The sequence below is a fragment of the Macaca mulatta genome, chromosome 18 (assembly GCF_049350105.2).
Source record: "Macaca mulatta isolate MMU2019108-1 chromosome 18, T2T-MMU8v2.0, whole genome shotgun sequence".
Taxonomy (NCBI): Eukaryota; Metazoa; Chordata; class Mammalia; order Primates; family Cercopithecidae; genus Macaca; species Macaca mulatta.
Genome location: NC_133423.1, coordinates 71,232,451 through 71,247,859, shown reverse-complemented (window position 1 = coordinate 71,247,859; position 15,409 = coordinate 71,232,451). Strand labels below are relative to the sequence as shown.

General features: G+C 42.5%; 1 pseudogene; it reads right to left on the bottom strand.

Moving 5' to 3' along the window:
- Positions 1–1,406: 1,406 nt before the first annotated feature.
- Positions 1,407–15,409, bottom strand: part of LOC114673750 (nuclease EXOG, mitochondrial-like) — a 45,923-nt pseudogene continuing 31,920 nt past the window's right edge.

Here is a 15,409-nt window from a genome sequence, read left to right as displayed (position 1 = left end):
TTGCAGAAAAACAAGCCTGAATGCGAAATGAGTGAATGTCACAGCTGTTTCTCAGATTCTGGCTGCTTATAATTGCCTCTCCTCACTTGACTATCTTTGATAGTAACACCATTTCACCTTGATTGTTTAACACATGCACAAAGAACACCAGTAGGATTATATAAATAGATTTCACCAGCTCAGACACCATATGGTGGGATAGGTACTCACCGGTACAATGATGCCAAAGGTCTGTGTGCCTTTTGAGACAGTCAATGAGCCCATGGTTTTCTAAAGTGTGATAACCAGCTGTTTTCAAAAGGAAGCATGATAACAATGTTATTACTTCCACACTTCAGTTTTAATTTGATGACTTCTTTTAGAGAACATGCTTTGTTTCTGGACAAATGGTAGTCTTTTCCTTTATACAATCTTTTCCTGGATAAATGCTAAATGATAAATTGGTAGAAACTCTTCATCTCAGAATGAAATTATGTAAAAACAAAATAAAATAGCTGCAAATTTTAGGCAACCAGGAGTATAAAATGAGGACTGCATGTAATAATAAAACTATTATTAATAATAAACTGTACAATTAAGTTATATTGGCTGAAGGGAGTTGAGATTGAGTCAGGCTGGCCTGAGAGATATGAAAACATCTCCCTGAAGGACTTTATATTTGTTTTTCTTTTTTCCCATTATCATCTTATCTTTATCTTAAAGCCTTGGCATTTCTGTTAGAACAAACACACCACAAAATGTTTTTTCTTGTGATACCACTTGGAAAGATAGCAGTGGTATGTCAGATTCAGACAAATTTTTATGCCCCAAGACATTTTACCACCGACACTCAGGATAGTCCATGAAAAGACTCCATGTAAACCCAAATCTAGAGATCTGGCTCAGAAAGACAGCCACTGTTTTCCCCAGAAATGCTAACTGCCTTTGGACCTTTGGCTCAAAGCACCACCTGCCCAGTGCTACCCAGGTAGACAATCAGGCACAGAGGCCAGCAAACCATAAGCCGGTGACTGTGGGCAGACCCTTCTCAGCCTCCTTAATCTTAAGAACAAAAAGCTCATCTGGAAAGCAAGGAACATTGATTTGGCACCATCTGGTCACTAAAAGAACTGCGTCCCTCAGGCAAGCAGGGTCTCTGATCAACCCTACAAAGTACTGTCGTCTAACTCCCAAGTACCTGTGGTGACCGCCTCCTTCCAAAGAGCAAAGGAAGGTTCAGTTCAGAGGACATTAAGGTTTTTTCGGCTCACATAGCAGACAAGAAATCAGACCCTTTTTACCAAGCAGGCCAGGGGCCCACAGATACCCATGGAAATCGGTATGTATTTCTGAGTCAAAAACCTCCATCCATGTCAGGGAAAATTTGAATTGACCTCAGCTATCTTTCTTCTTTAGAACTGTCTGCCTCATACTTTCTGGATGCCTACTTTGGAAAGGTGAGCCTTGGGCAAGACACTAAGCTCTCTAAGCCTCAATTTGCTCACAGATAAAATGGGGATAGTGGTATCTACCTCAGAGGTCATTGTGAGACAATACGTGCGTGGCAAGCACTAAACGAATATATAGAACACATTAAGTGAGCAGAAACTGTAGTCGTTGAGTGATTCTACACAGACAGAAATGGAAGAATAGCAGGTTCATGAGAGGAGAAAGAAGAAACAAATACACAGTGCATGTCAACAGGATAACACATAGAGGATTTCTAAAAGCCACCTCCAAGACAAATTCAGGTCCCAGGAGGAAGAGACTCTACAACCCTGAGTTCCAAGAAGGATGAACAGATGCATCAAAAGCGATGCATAATTTGGAGGCATGAAACTAAGCAGTGCCCTCACAATACACACATCCAGAGGGACACAAATGCAGTGTCATCTGTGGACACGGTCCTCCTGTTAACTTCATACAAGATCAGCCCTCCATCTGCAGGTGTCATAGCTTCCTCAACAATTAGTTCCCAAGTCAAATAAAATACCAACCAAAAAATTGTACATCTTTCATCTTTTAGGGGAATTTTTACTTGTAAATTTAGGATTCCACCATTTCTTTAAAGCAAAGTCACTAGTAGCTGAGGGTGGTGGCACACGTGGGTGGTACCAGCTACTCAGGAAGTGGAGGCGGGAGGATCACTTGAGGAGCCCAGAAGTATGAGGCTGCAGTGAGCTATGATCTCACCACTCCATTCCGGCCTGGGTGACAGACCGAGACCCCATGTCTTAAAAAAAAAAAAAAAAAAAAAAAAAAGCAAAGCCACTACAATATATTAGTATAAGGAGGGCATGCCTGCTTCATTACAGATGATATCACACATGTTCTTGTTTACTTATTTATTTAACCAAATTTTTTTTTTTTTTTTTTGAGACAGAGCCTTACCCTGTTGCCCAGGTTGGAGTGTAGTGGCACAATCTCAGCTCACTCCAACCTCCGCCTCCTGGGTTCAAGTGATTCTCCTGCCTCAGCCTCCCCAGTAGCTGGGACTACAAGCACGCACCACTATGCCTGGCTAATTTTTGTATTTTTAGTAAAGATGGGATTTCATCATGTTGGCCAGGCTGGTCTCAAACTCCTGAGCTCAACTGATCTGCCTGCCTCAGCCTCCCAAAGCGCTGGGATTACATGCGTGAACCCCTGCGTCTGGCCAATGTCACACAAGTTCTGAGATGAAAACCACAATGGCTCTCTTGTCTGGATTCCTGACTGCTCCTTAGCTTTGAGTTCTTTTAGTCTCTTCTCACAGGGACTCATGAAGTAATCATCTGGTTCAATCCCTGCATTCTTCAAATTTTCCAGGATTTTTTCCAGTCTGTGCGCTGATCTGGCTTCTTCAATCTTTCCTGTACTCAGGTACAGTGAACCCCTAGAAATCCAGGTGCTTACCACAGAGCAGGTATTTCTGACATCACTAGTTCTATCCAAACGAGGAAAAAACATCACTTCTGACAACATCACTTCTCTAGGTCTCAGAGGCTCACTTGGAATCCAGTTAACTAGGATTGGAAGCCAGTGGCTTCACTGGGTATCACAAAGGCCCTTAGTGGCATAAGTTCAGTAGAAACTGGGGGCCAGGATCACCTTATAAAGGTGTGAGGGGACTGCCACCTCGTTCTCACCAATCACCTGGTACCTATTTTCTTTCCATCACTTCTAGTCTGAGGTAAGGTCAAAGGCCCAGATACTACCCAAATATCTTCAAACCTCTCTGTCAGTTCTCAACAGAACATTTCTATTCTGTTCCAACATCCAGAATTATTATAACACCCCAAGGCACAATAGTAGAAAGGTAAAAGGTTTCAGCCTTTACTTGAACATTTGTTATTTCCAGCTGGAGCCGTGTGTCCTCAGGACTACTTGCTTCCAACATGGTCCTCGCTGAAGGCACTGAAGGTTGGAGGGATATTGGGACCAGATTTAAATATACAGTGTTTTCTGTCTGCATCACCTTGTCTCTGTTCCAGTTAAAGGGAATCCAAATTGTCCCAAGGGAACCTTTTCTGCAGATTCATCCAGCTCCCTCATTGCCACCACTGCCTCAACACCCTGACTCCGCAAGAACTGCAGGGCTATGAGCCTGCATCCCATGGTGCCCACTATAGCCCTGACCATGCAGCCACTCAAAAAACGCCAGACGCCTCTGAGGTGGGAAGTAATACTCTTGGCAGTTATCTGACCCAAAGTACCACTTATTTGCTTTATTTATGTATTTATTTATTTTTGAGACAGAGTTTCGCTCTGTCACCCAGGCTGGAGTGCAGTGGCACAATCTTGGCTCACTGCAACCTCCGCCTCCCAGGTTCAAGCAATTTTCCCGCCTCAACCTCCTGAGCAGCTGGGATTACAGGCACCCACCACCATGCCTGGCTAATTTTTGTATTTTTAGTAGAGATGGGGTTTCACCATGTTGACCAGGCTAGTTTCAAACTCCTGACCTCAGGTGATCTGCCCGCTCAGCCTCCCAAAGTGCTGGGATTACAGGTGTGAGTCACCATGCCCAGCCACATGTTTGCTTTAAATGGAATGTCTGGGGACTGTTAAACATGTGCCTAGGCATATTTCCACATTTGAATGGGGTCCAAGAGTCTTGTGGAAAAGGAACTGAACTCTCTTCATGACTGGATACATCTGATGGACAGTTGTGGGGATGGGTGGAGGGAGGGACATGACCAGAGCTGGATAATGAAAGTGAAAGCCCTTAGGGGAATCCTCCTGAGTGCAGAAGTCTGGAGAGTGGGCCAGACTACATCAATCTGAGTGTTGGGAATGGTGATTCTGAGTAAAGAGTGAGGCCACTCTGGAACCATCTAGAGTAACTGTGGTAGAGATGAAAGAACTGAATAAATATACCAAGAGACCCAGGTGGGGTCCTCTTCTCTAAAAACCTGGGCATGAGAAGTGGGTTATCAACAATAACACCTGTAATGTCAATAATTCTGAGCTCCCATTGCAAAGTTCTCTTCCTTAATTATTGATGAGAATCCCTTGGGTGAACTCCAAGTATCCTATAGAATCCACTACTTAGTGGGTCTTAAATAAGATCTCTTTCCAGTCTCTTTCTAAACTTCAATAAAATCTCGATTTCAGAATATAATCATTAAAAATAAAATCAAATATTTGAAGAGGCCAGGAAACCAGAAGTGTAAAATAAGGAGTGTGTATGACTTCAGGTGCTCTGACAAGCAGGTACTCCACAGGTAATATTAGAGATGCAAGAGGTAGATCGGGAGAAATGCCCAGGAGGGACAAGGGGAGCAGATTGGGCAGGAAGGGCCTTCAGTTTGTGGAGCTGATCTGACACCTGTGAAAGGTGAGTGGGGAAAGAAGAAAGCTTGACTAGAAAGGGACTCAATTCTAAGAAAGTTTCACCAGACCAGTGGGAAAACCTTAAGCCAAAGCCATCCATTACAGGAGCACCCTGAACCAGTACTCACAACCATACCCCGTCCTTCACTGGAAAGCAGCCTAGGGAGCATGGTGGTGTTGCAACCTGGAAGGGGATTGGGGAGCAGCAGCTGGGGTTACCTGCCAACTGTCTTCCCTGAATTAGGAAATCCAAGCGGTGCATTTTCATCCCCCCTCCATAGAGACCATTCAATAATGTGCTATAATCTGTAATAAGGATACCCTGGCCACATGGAGTTGGGTTCAGCAGATCTCCCACATGCTAAGTGGCATTTCCCTTTCTGGTGCTTCTCCAGAACTTTGGAGCAAGGAGAGTATTAAATATAATCCAATCTTCTGCCTGCAGCTCTGTCACTCTGCTTCATGGCCCACTAACCTTGGCCCTGTTGATTTTTGCCTTCTGCAAAAAATTACCTTTTCAGGCTGGGCGCAGTGGCTCACACTTGTAATCCCAACACTTTGGGAAGCCGAGGCAGGTGGATCACTTGAGGTCAGGAGTTCAAGACCAGCCTGACCAACATGGTGAAATCCCATCTCTACTAAAAATACAAAAAATTAGCTGGGTGTGGTGGTGCATTCCTGTAATCCCAGTCACTTGGGAGGCTGAGGGAGGAGAATGGTGTGAACTCCAGAGGCAGAGGTTGCAGTGAGCTGAGATCGTCCCATTGCACTCCAGCCTGGGCAACAAGAGCGAAATTCCATCTAGAAAAAAAAGAAATTACCCTTTCATTCCTTCAAGCCTGTTCTTGGCTCTGGCCACCTGCCATGGTCTAGCACCTCCTGGAAGTCCAGGATCAGCTGCCCAGGAAGCAGCTCCCCAACAAAGCATGAGCTGTGTCTGCCTCTGCCCGCTTCTGGATTTCAGGTGCCTGCTTGCCCTTCCAGAAGTAATTGCTGTCTCCTTATAACAGGTAAACACTGTTTTCAGTATCTTAGTGTCCTTCCAGTATATAAATGGCATACAATTGATATTTACCTGTTTTCTTTCTTTTTCTAGACAAATAATAGTGACAATACATACTGTTCTGCACCTTTTTTCATCTGACTACAAATCTTGGCAATCTTTCTACCATTTCATAAAGTGCCTTGTTTTTATGTTTGAATAATACTGTTTGTATAGATGTGCTATGATGCTTTATTCAAGCAGGCCCCTCTTGATGGACTCCTACAAATTCAAAGGTGTTACAAATCTGTGACTATCACAATCCTATGATGAACTATCTCCTTCCTCCCTTCCTTCCTTCCTTCCTTCTTTCCTTCCTTCCTTCCTTCCTTCCTTTCCTTCTTTCCTTCTTTCTTTTTTTGAGACGGAGTCTCGCTCTGTCGCCCAGGCTGGAGTGCAGTGGCCGGATCTCAGCTCACTGCAAGCTCCGCCTCCCGGGTCTACGTCATTCTCCTGCCTCAGCCTCCCGAGTAGGTGGGACTACAGGCACCCGCCACCTGGCCCGGCTAGTTTTTTGTATTTTTTAGTAGAGACGGGGTTTCACCGTGTTAGCCAGGATGGTCTCGATCTCCTGACCTCATGATCCGCCCGTCTCGGCCTCCCAAAGTGCTGGGATTACAGGCTTGAGCCATCGCGCCCGGCCTCTCTCTCTCTCTCTTTCTTTCTTTCTTTCTTTCTTTCTTTCTTTCTTTCTTTCTTTCTTTCTTTCTTTCTTTCTTTCTTTCTTTCTTTCTCTTTCTTTCTTTCTTTTTCTTTCTTTCTTCTTTCTTTCTTTCTTTCTCTCTCTCTCTTTCTTTCTCTCTTGATTTCTTTCTTTCTTTCTTCTTCTTTTTTTCTTTATTTTGAGACAGAGTCTCACTCTGTTACCCAGGCTGGAGTGCAGTGGCACAATCTTAGCTCACTGCAGCCTCCGCCTCCCAGGTTCAAGCAATTCTTTTGCATCAACCTCTCAAGTAGCTGGGATTATGGACATGCGCCACCATGCCTGGCTAATTTTTGTATTTTTAGTAGAGATGGGGTTTCACCATGTTGGCCAAGCTGGTCTTGAACTCCTGACCTCAGGTGATCCACCTGCCTTGTTCTCTCAAAGTGCCGGGATTGCAGGTGTGAGCCACTGTGCCCGGTCTTTTTTCTTTTCTTTTTTTCTTTTGAGACAGGGTCTAACTATTGCTTAGGCTGGAGTACAGTGGCACAATCATGGCTGACTGCAGCCTCAACCTCCCTGGCTCAAGTGATCTTCCCATCTCAATCTCCTAAGTAACTGGGGCCACAGCTGTGCACCACTCTGCCTGGGTAATTTTTTTTTTTTTTTTTTTTTTTTTTTTTGAGACGGAGTCTCGCTCTGTCGCCCAGGCTGGAGTGCAGTGGCCGGATCTCAGCTCACTGCAAGCTCCGCCTCCCAGGTTTACGCCATTCTCCTGCCTCAGCCTCCCGAGTAGCTGGGACTACAGGCGCCCGCCACCTCGCCCGGCTAGTTTTTTGTGTTTTTTTTAGTAGAGACGGGGTTTCACCGTGTTAGCCAGGATGGTCTCGATCTCCTGACCTCGTGATCCGCCCGTCTCGGCCTCCCAAAGTGCTGGGATTACAGGCTTGAGCCACCGCGCCTGGCCAATTTTTTTTTGTAGAGACTATGTTACCCAGGCTGGTCTTGAACTCCTGGGCTCGAGTAATCCTCCAGCCTCAGCCTTCCAAAGTACTGGGATTACAGAGATGAGCCAGCATACCCAGCCTGTATGTCATTTTCAACATGTGTGAATTGCTAAAGATAATCAAAGACAGACATTAAAGTAATAAAAACAGATTTTATTCAGTAACTACTGACAGCTGAAAGAGGTGAGCTCCATTCCAACTTATCCAGAGGTAACTGAGCAATTTAATGAAAGAATAAGGGAGAGAGGAAGGGGAATAAACAGGGGCTCAAACAGTCAGGGAAGTGAAAAATTACAAAAAGTAGGTAAGAATTTGGGTCAACCTGTCGCAGTGGCTCACACCTGTAATCCCAGAAGTTTGGGAAGCCAAGGCAGATGGATCACTTGAGCTCAGGAGTTTGAGACCAGCCTGGCCAACATGGTGAAACTCCATCTATAAAAACTACAAAAATTAGCTGGGCCTGGTGGTGCACACCTGTAGTCCCAGTTACTTGGGAGGCTGAGGCAGGAGGATCACTTGAGCCAAATTGTTTGAGGGGGTCGAGGCTGCAGTGAACTGTAATCATGCCACTGCACCTCCAGTCTGGGCAACAGAGTGAGATTCTGTCTCAGAAAAAAGCAAAAAAATGTGGGTGAGCATAAATATGATTAGTCCAGCTATGTCTACTAGCTGACTTTTTTTTTTTTTTTTTTTGAGACAGAGTCTTGCTCTGTCACCCAGGCTGGAGTGCAGTGGCACAATCTTGGCTCACTGCAACCTCCGCCTCCTGGGTTCAAGCAATTCTCCTGCTTCAGCTTCCTGAGTAGCTGGGACTACAGGCATACAACACCACGCCTGACTAATTTTTGTATTTTTAGTAGAGACAGGGTTTCACCATGTTGGCCAGACTGGTCTCAAACTCCTGGCCTCAAGTAATCCGCCCACGTCAGCCTCCCAAAATGCTGGGATCACAGGTGTGAGCCACCACGCCAGGCCTACTAGCTGGCAATTATTGAAGTTAGGATTCTCCTACAGACTGAGAGACAGGTCGTACCCTTCCTGGTGGTTACATTTCAAAGGAGTAGCTTTCAGGTCCTTGACAATGACATGCCTAGTTTATATGAGATATGTACATATGTCATTGGTATCCATGGGGATTGATTCCAGGACCCCCAAAGATACTAAAATTCCCAGATGCACAAATCCTTGATACAAAATGGTGTCATATTTGCATATAACTTACATGTATCCTCCTGTATACTTTAAATAATCTTTGGATTACTTATAATATCTAATATAAACCTATATAAATAATTGTTATTCTGTATTGCTTAGGGAATAATGATAAGAAAAAAGTCTGTACATGTTCAATACAATGCAATTGTTTCCAAATATTTTTGATCCACAGTTGGTTGAATCCAACAGATAAAAAGCACTGGCTCTATAACCCGAAGGGACAGAGAAAGGATTTACAAATGTAAGCTTCTTTCAACTAAATTCTCTAGGAAAGAAGGAGTCAGGGCCTATTGTTAGGTGTTGACTAGAACAAACTTAGCTTCAGCTTTCGCAGACAGGAACTCAAAGGGAGCGAGGTTGTCCCAGGGATGCAATTTTAGGCAGTCAGAAGCCACGCCAGAGTTGGCCAGGTCTCTTAGAGCTCATGTTGTGCCAAGAGTTATTTTGTAGTTCTCAGAATGTAGCCGCAAGATAAATATCATATGTTCAGTCACTGGGTCAAATTGCCCTCCTTAGAGAGGACATCAATTTTTTTTTTTTTTTTTTGAGGCGGAGTCTCGCTCTGTCGCCCAGGCTGGAGTGCAGTGGCGCGATCTCGGCTCGCTGCAAGCTCCACCTCCCGGGTTCCCGCCATTCTCCTGCCTCAGCCTCCCGAGTAGCTGGGACTACAGGCGCCGCCACCACGCCCGGCTAAATTTTTTTTTGTATTTTTTTTTTAGTGGAGACGGGGTTTCATTGTGTTAGCCAGGATGGTCTCGATCTCCTGACCTCGTGATCCGCCCGCCTCGGCCTCCCAAAGTGCTGGGATTACAGGCTTGAGCCACCGCGCCCTTCCAAGAGGACATCAATTTATGCTCCTACCCAGAATGTATAAAATTGCCTGCTTCCGCCGGACGTGGTGGCTCATGCCTGAAATCCTAGCATTTTGGGAGGCCAAGGCAGGTAGATCACTTGAGGTCAGGAGTTCAAGACCAGCCTGGCCAACATGGCGAAACCCCATCTCTACTAAAAATACAAAAATGAGCCAGGTGTGGTGATGGGTGCCTGTAGTTTCAGCTACTTGGGAGACTGAGTTAGGAGAATTGCTGGAACCCAGAGGGCGGAGGTTGCAGTGAACCGAGATTGCGCTACTGCATTTCAGCCTAGACGACAGATTGAGACTCTGTCTCAAAAAAAAAAAAAAAAGAATTACCATATGATCCAGCAATCCCACTACTGGGTACCTACCCAGAGGAAAATAAGTCATTATATGAAAAAGACACTTGCAGATACATGTTTATAGCAGCACAATTTGCAATTGCAAAATATGGAACCAGCCTAAGTGTCCATCAACCAACAAGTGGATAAAATGTGGTATATATACACTGTGAAACACTACTAAGCCATAAAAAGGAATAAAATAATGAAATTTGCAGTAACCTGGATGGAGCTGGAGACCATTATTTGGAGACCATTATTCTAAGTGAAGTAACTCAGGAACAGAAAACCAAATATTGTATGTTCTCACTTACAAGTAGGAGCTAAACTATAAGGACATGAAGGCGTAAGAATTATAGAACGGACTTTGGAGACTTGGCGGGAAGGGAGGGGTGAGGGATAAAAGACTATACACTGGGTACAGTGTATGTGCTTGGGTGACAGGTGCACCAAAATCTCAGAAATTACCACTATAGAACTTATCCATGTAACAAGAAAACCACCTGTTCCCCAAAAACTATTGCAATAATAATAAAAAAAATCCTCACACACTTGATTCCTTCTTGGTGTCTACTTCTCAGAAAACTCAGATTAACACACTGACCTTTTCTTCTGCTATCCCCAATCACTATTAAGCCCAGTCAGTAAATGTTTTTATTTCAGAAATTGTACTTTTCAGTTATTGAATATGTGTTTGGCTCTTTTTTATAGTTTCCATTTCTCTGTTGACATTTCCTGTATATTATTCAGTAATTATTGTGGTACTTTTCATCAGTACTCTAGTGAAGGAAAAACAGCCCAATTTATTATCTAGACAAGCAAACTTTTTATCTAAAATACAACTGGAAAAGGGCAAAGATGTCAAATGTCCTTGACTTTGAGAACTTCCAGATTTAAATTTATTCTTTAATTCTAAGGAAATGCTATTAAATGTAATAGTCACATCTCATCTTAATTGACTAGGAATTTCTGTCACAATGTTTCAGAAAGGATGCCATCTTTTCCGGGATAAAAAATTGTCAAGTTATCGTACTGAAGTTATATAAGATGTCAGTTAACATTAGGGGAAGCTGGATAAAGGATATGAGCGGCCGGGCGCGGTGGCTCAAGCCTGTAATCCCAGCACTTTGGGAGGCCGAGACAGGTGGATCACGAGGTCAGGAGATCGAGACCATCCTGGCTAACACAGTGAAACCCCGTCTCTACTAAAAAAATACAAAAAAACTAGCCGGGCGAGGTGGCGGGCGCCTGTAGTCCCAGCTACTCGGGAGGCTGAGGCAGGAGAATGGCCTGAACCCGGGAGGCGGAGCTTGCAGTGAGCTGAGATCCAGCCACTGCACTCCAGCAAGGGGGACAGAGTGAGACTCCGTCTCAAAAAAAAAAAAAAAAAAGGATATGAGCAACTCCTGAACTATTTTGCAACTTTAGTTCCTATCCTTTGCTGAAAGGGTCCTGATTAATATAGTTAATAAAAAGAAAATGTATTCATTGAATATTTGTAGAGATAGACCTCAACAGGGAACTTCTGAAATACTGATCCTCATCCGTGAATTATAATTTGAGATTAAAGAAATTATCTCCTTTCTAATATATTCTGAACATATCCAACTTCAAATCATTCTTTTAAACTAAGCATTAGTAATGTCTTTTCTATTCATGCTCTTATGTTATACTATATATATTTCCTGAGTGAAATATATATAGTATATATACTGCTGAGGCAGGGGAATGGCGTGAACCTGGGAGGCGGAGCTTGCAGTGAGCAGAGTTCGTGCCACTGCACTTCAGCCTGGGCGACAGAGCGAGACTGTCTAAAAAATAAACAAATCAATAAATAAGAAATTAATCATCTTTCCCACTAACTTTACTCTTTTAAATAGAATTTTAAAATGTTAATTGATAAAAAAATAATCTATCTGAACTCTAAAAGAAGGTGACATCCAGCCATCAAACCTAATTGTTTTTCTTCCAATTACTTGAGTCATCCTTTTTTCCTGCTTACTATAACCATCATCTACTACAATAACATCCTAATTTTAGTTTCAATTCCCACCCCAATACATCCCCCACATGCTGCCAGGGTTGTATCCGAATTGCCAGGCTGTCTCTCTGTTTTCTATCTTTATCTTCATCTTTATTTTTTTTAGAGACAGGGTCTTGCTGTGTCACCCAAGCTGAAATTCAGTTACATGACCATAGCTCACTGCAGCCTCAAGCCTCTGGGCTCAAGCCATGCTCCTGCCTCAGCCTCCTGAGTAGCTAGTACTACAGGGGTGGGCCACCACGCAAGGCCGTCTGTTGAGTGGCTTCCTATTACATAGAAAGTACAAACTCTCTTTGATCTCAGCTTTGCTCTTGTCTCTAGCCTCCCTTCCAGGCACTCACTTTCCCCTGCTTTATCTCAAGCGGTTAAACCTGCCCATAATATCATGTTGTTCCTTGATTTCCCACCTTGACTCATGTCTTAAGACATCAGTGCTCTTCCTGCCCTTGTCACCTGTGACTGTTCCTCCTTTATCAGCTCAGGAGGTAGTTACTTCATGATGCGACTCCTTAATTTCTAAATTCAGATCTGGTGCCCCTCTCTGAGCTCTCAGGAATTATGTCTCTATTGAAAAATTCCTGCGGCTATCAGAGTGGTCTTTTTCCTTTGTCTCCCTCTCATTTGTTTTTCTGCTGTAATTGAGAAAATAGCAGTCCAAGTTACAGCTACTCCTAATGAACACTAGATGTCACTCTTGTCTTTTGTTTGAGCAAATGAGTTGCCACTAATTCTACCTCTAAACTCAGCTTTTAAAATTGTCGTTTTCCTGGTTAAATCTCAGAGTTAAAAATAAAAGCATTTCTGTCCTGAAGTTGTTTGTTTGTTTGTTGTTTGTTTTAACGAAACCAAGTCTTTATATGTATGCAGGTTCAACAAGGAATGAATCCCAAAATAAAAGCTACGCCGTTAAATAAACTGGCTTAGCCCTGCCATCCCAGCTGTTACTGCTATCGAAACAAATATATTGATTTTCAAAAGCATGTAATTAATTGTATTTTGGGGGGCAAAATAATGGAACTTGGGAAATTTGTCTTTTAAAGGTTTTTCTAATCTTCATAAAAGATAAACTCTTACCCTTTGTAATACAAATGAGTAGTAAATATTTTATGATCTATTATGATTATCTGTAGAGCTATCAAAGTGTTAAATAGTTTAAAGGAGGTCTGAAGATTACACCAAAACAATACTATATCAAGGAAAAAAATTTAGGACATGTTTTCAAAAGCAAAGGCTTGATGGTGCTTTAATTATTTTAATTTTTTATGTTTCTTATACACAGAAGACTCATATCATGTCAACTTTTATTTTCCTTCCCAAATCTAACAGTCTCCCAGTTTACCAGCTCTGTAAATGGCTCCACTCCCATTCAATTATTCTAGCCTCGAACTTTGTGGTATTCCTAAATTTTCCCTTCCCTTCATAATCTATAACCAAATCATTAGCAAAAAAATCTATTGGCTCTTCCTTCAAAATATATAGCTAGGCCAGGTGCAGTGGTTCACGCTTGTAATCACAGCACTTTGGAAGGCCAAGGCAGGCACATCATGAGGTCAGGAGTTTGAGACCAGCCTGGCCAACATGGTGAAACCCCATCTCTACTAAAAATACAAAAATTAGCTGGGCGTGGTGGCGGATGCCTGTAATCTCAGCTACTCGGGAGGCTGAGGCAGGAGAATTGCTTGAACCCAGGAGGCAGAAGTTGCAGTGAGCCAAGATCGCGCCACTGCACTCCAGCCTGGGTGACAGAGCAAGACTCTCTCTCAAAAAAAAAAGTATATATATATATATAAAATATGTCCACCACTCTTATCTCCACTGCCACCACCCTGGTCCAAGTCACTGCCTCTCTCCTACCACAAGAATTTTCTTACTGGTCTCTGCCCGGGCTGCCCAAGCCACTGTAAGCCCTCAGCTCTGAGAAAGAGGCCAACTCCATTCTAAATCTGTTTTACATAGAATCCTTAAGGAACAACCTCAGGTAAAAACTCCTCAAATTTGAACTAATCTAAGGAAGTTCACATAGTAAAAAGAACCATGAAACAGTTTAACGAATTGTAGGAACATTGTCTAGTCATCACAATCCTATGCTTCCAGAAAAGAGGATTCGATATTGCTTTCTATTACAGCAGATATTACCACCAATGTTCTTTTTCTATTGGACTCTAAATAATCAGAACTGCCCAAAAGGAGTTATTTATATTAGTGAAAGAACAGTGAATCTTGAAAGTATTTCTCCTGTGGCAATAATGCTTTTTGTTATATGGTAGATGCAGCTTCCGCAAATAATTGAAATTTTCATCTTGTTATTAAACAGTCTAGCCTCTTTGCAATTCATTTTACGGGAGAACATTTATTGGACAAGCCTGCCCTTCCCGGGTGATTTACACTGATTAAGTTAGAAATGGAGCAACATCTATTCCTTTCATTAAAGAGGGGTAATTTCTCCCATAAAATTTATTGGTATGGTATAGGGAAGGTCAATCTATTAAATTTTTTTGGAAATTTGTTTTTAGCTCCATTCAGCAGATCAATCTCCAGCCAGCCTGAGCCTAGACAATATGTTTCTCTTGTCATCTGATCTAACAGAGAAGCTGAGAATTACATTTTAAGGGATTGGAATGAAGTGTTCCTATCATCTGCTTCTTTTTTTGTCTCTCAGGGTCTTCTGAATCCAGTTATTTTTCACCATGTATTTTGATTCAATTTATTCCTTCATCCTCAGTTTAGCACAGGGAAGGAACATTATAAACACATATAACTATCTGAAAATAATATTTAGGCACCCCTTTTAATGCACAGAAGTTATTGCTTCTAAATTCAAGTTAATTTGTTTTCTAATATAGTTTGTGTAAAACTATTTAAAATTTTCCATTTCTTATCCCAAAAATATTTTTTCCAAGATTGAACAGAGGAGATAGGGGACAACTGTCCAGATTATGGTAGCCAACATTATAAATAGGAGTCATGCCTTAGATATTGCTTCCTTAATATATTTTTAATAAACTGGTTACCATTTATTGAATATATTCTATGTGTCAGTGGCTGAGCTGAGCACTTTCTGTGCTTTCCCATTTAACTTATTTAGTCTTCACATCAACCCTGTCAAGTAGGTGTCGTTCTCTTGTTTTACAGCTGAGGAAACTGAGGTCAGTGATGTTAAGTAACTACCCAAACCCACACCACCAGTATGTGACACTGCAGGGCTCAAGCCCCAGTTCTTTCGGGACCCAACCTATGTTTGTTTGTTTGTTTTTAACCAAACTACACTTCCTTTGATGCTTGCTCTTACCTGCAAATGTTCTCAAGTGGATACTCATGAGAATAACTTACAAGCTTCTAGTGTTCAGGAGATTTTGAATCCTTGATATTTTTTATCTTGTTCAATGAACTAGTCTAAAATGCACTCAAACATGGAGACCCATCTGAGCCAAGTGGACAATTTTAGAAAGCACTTGTTGGATTGTCTT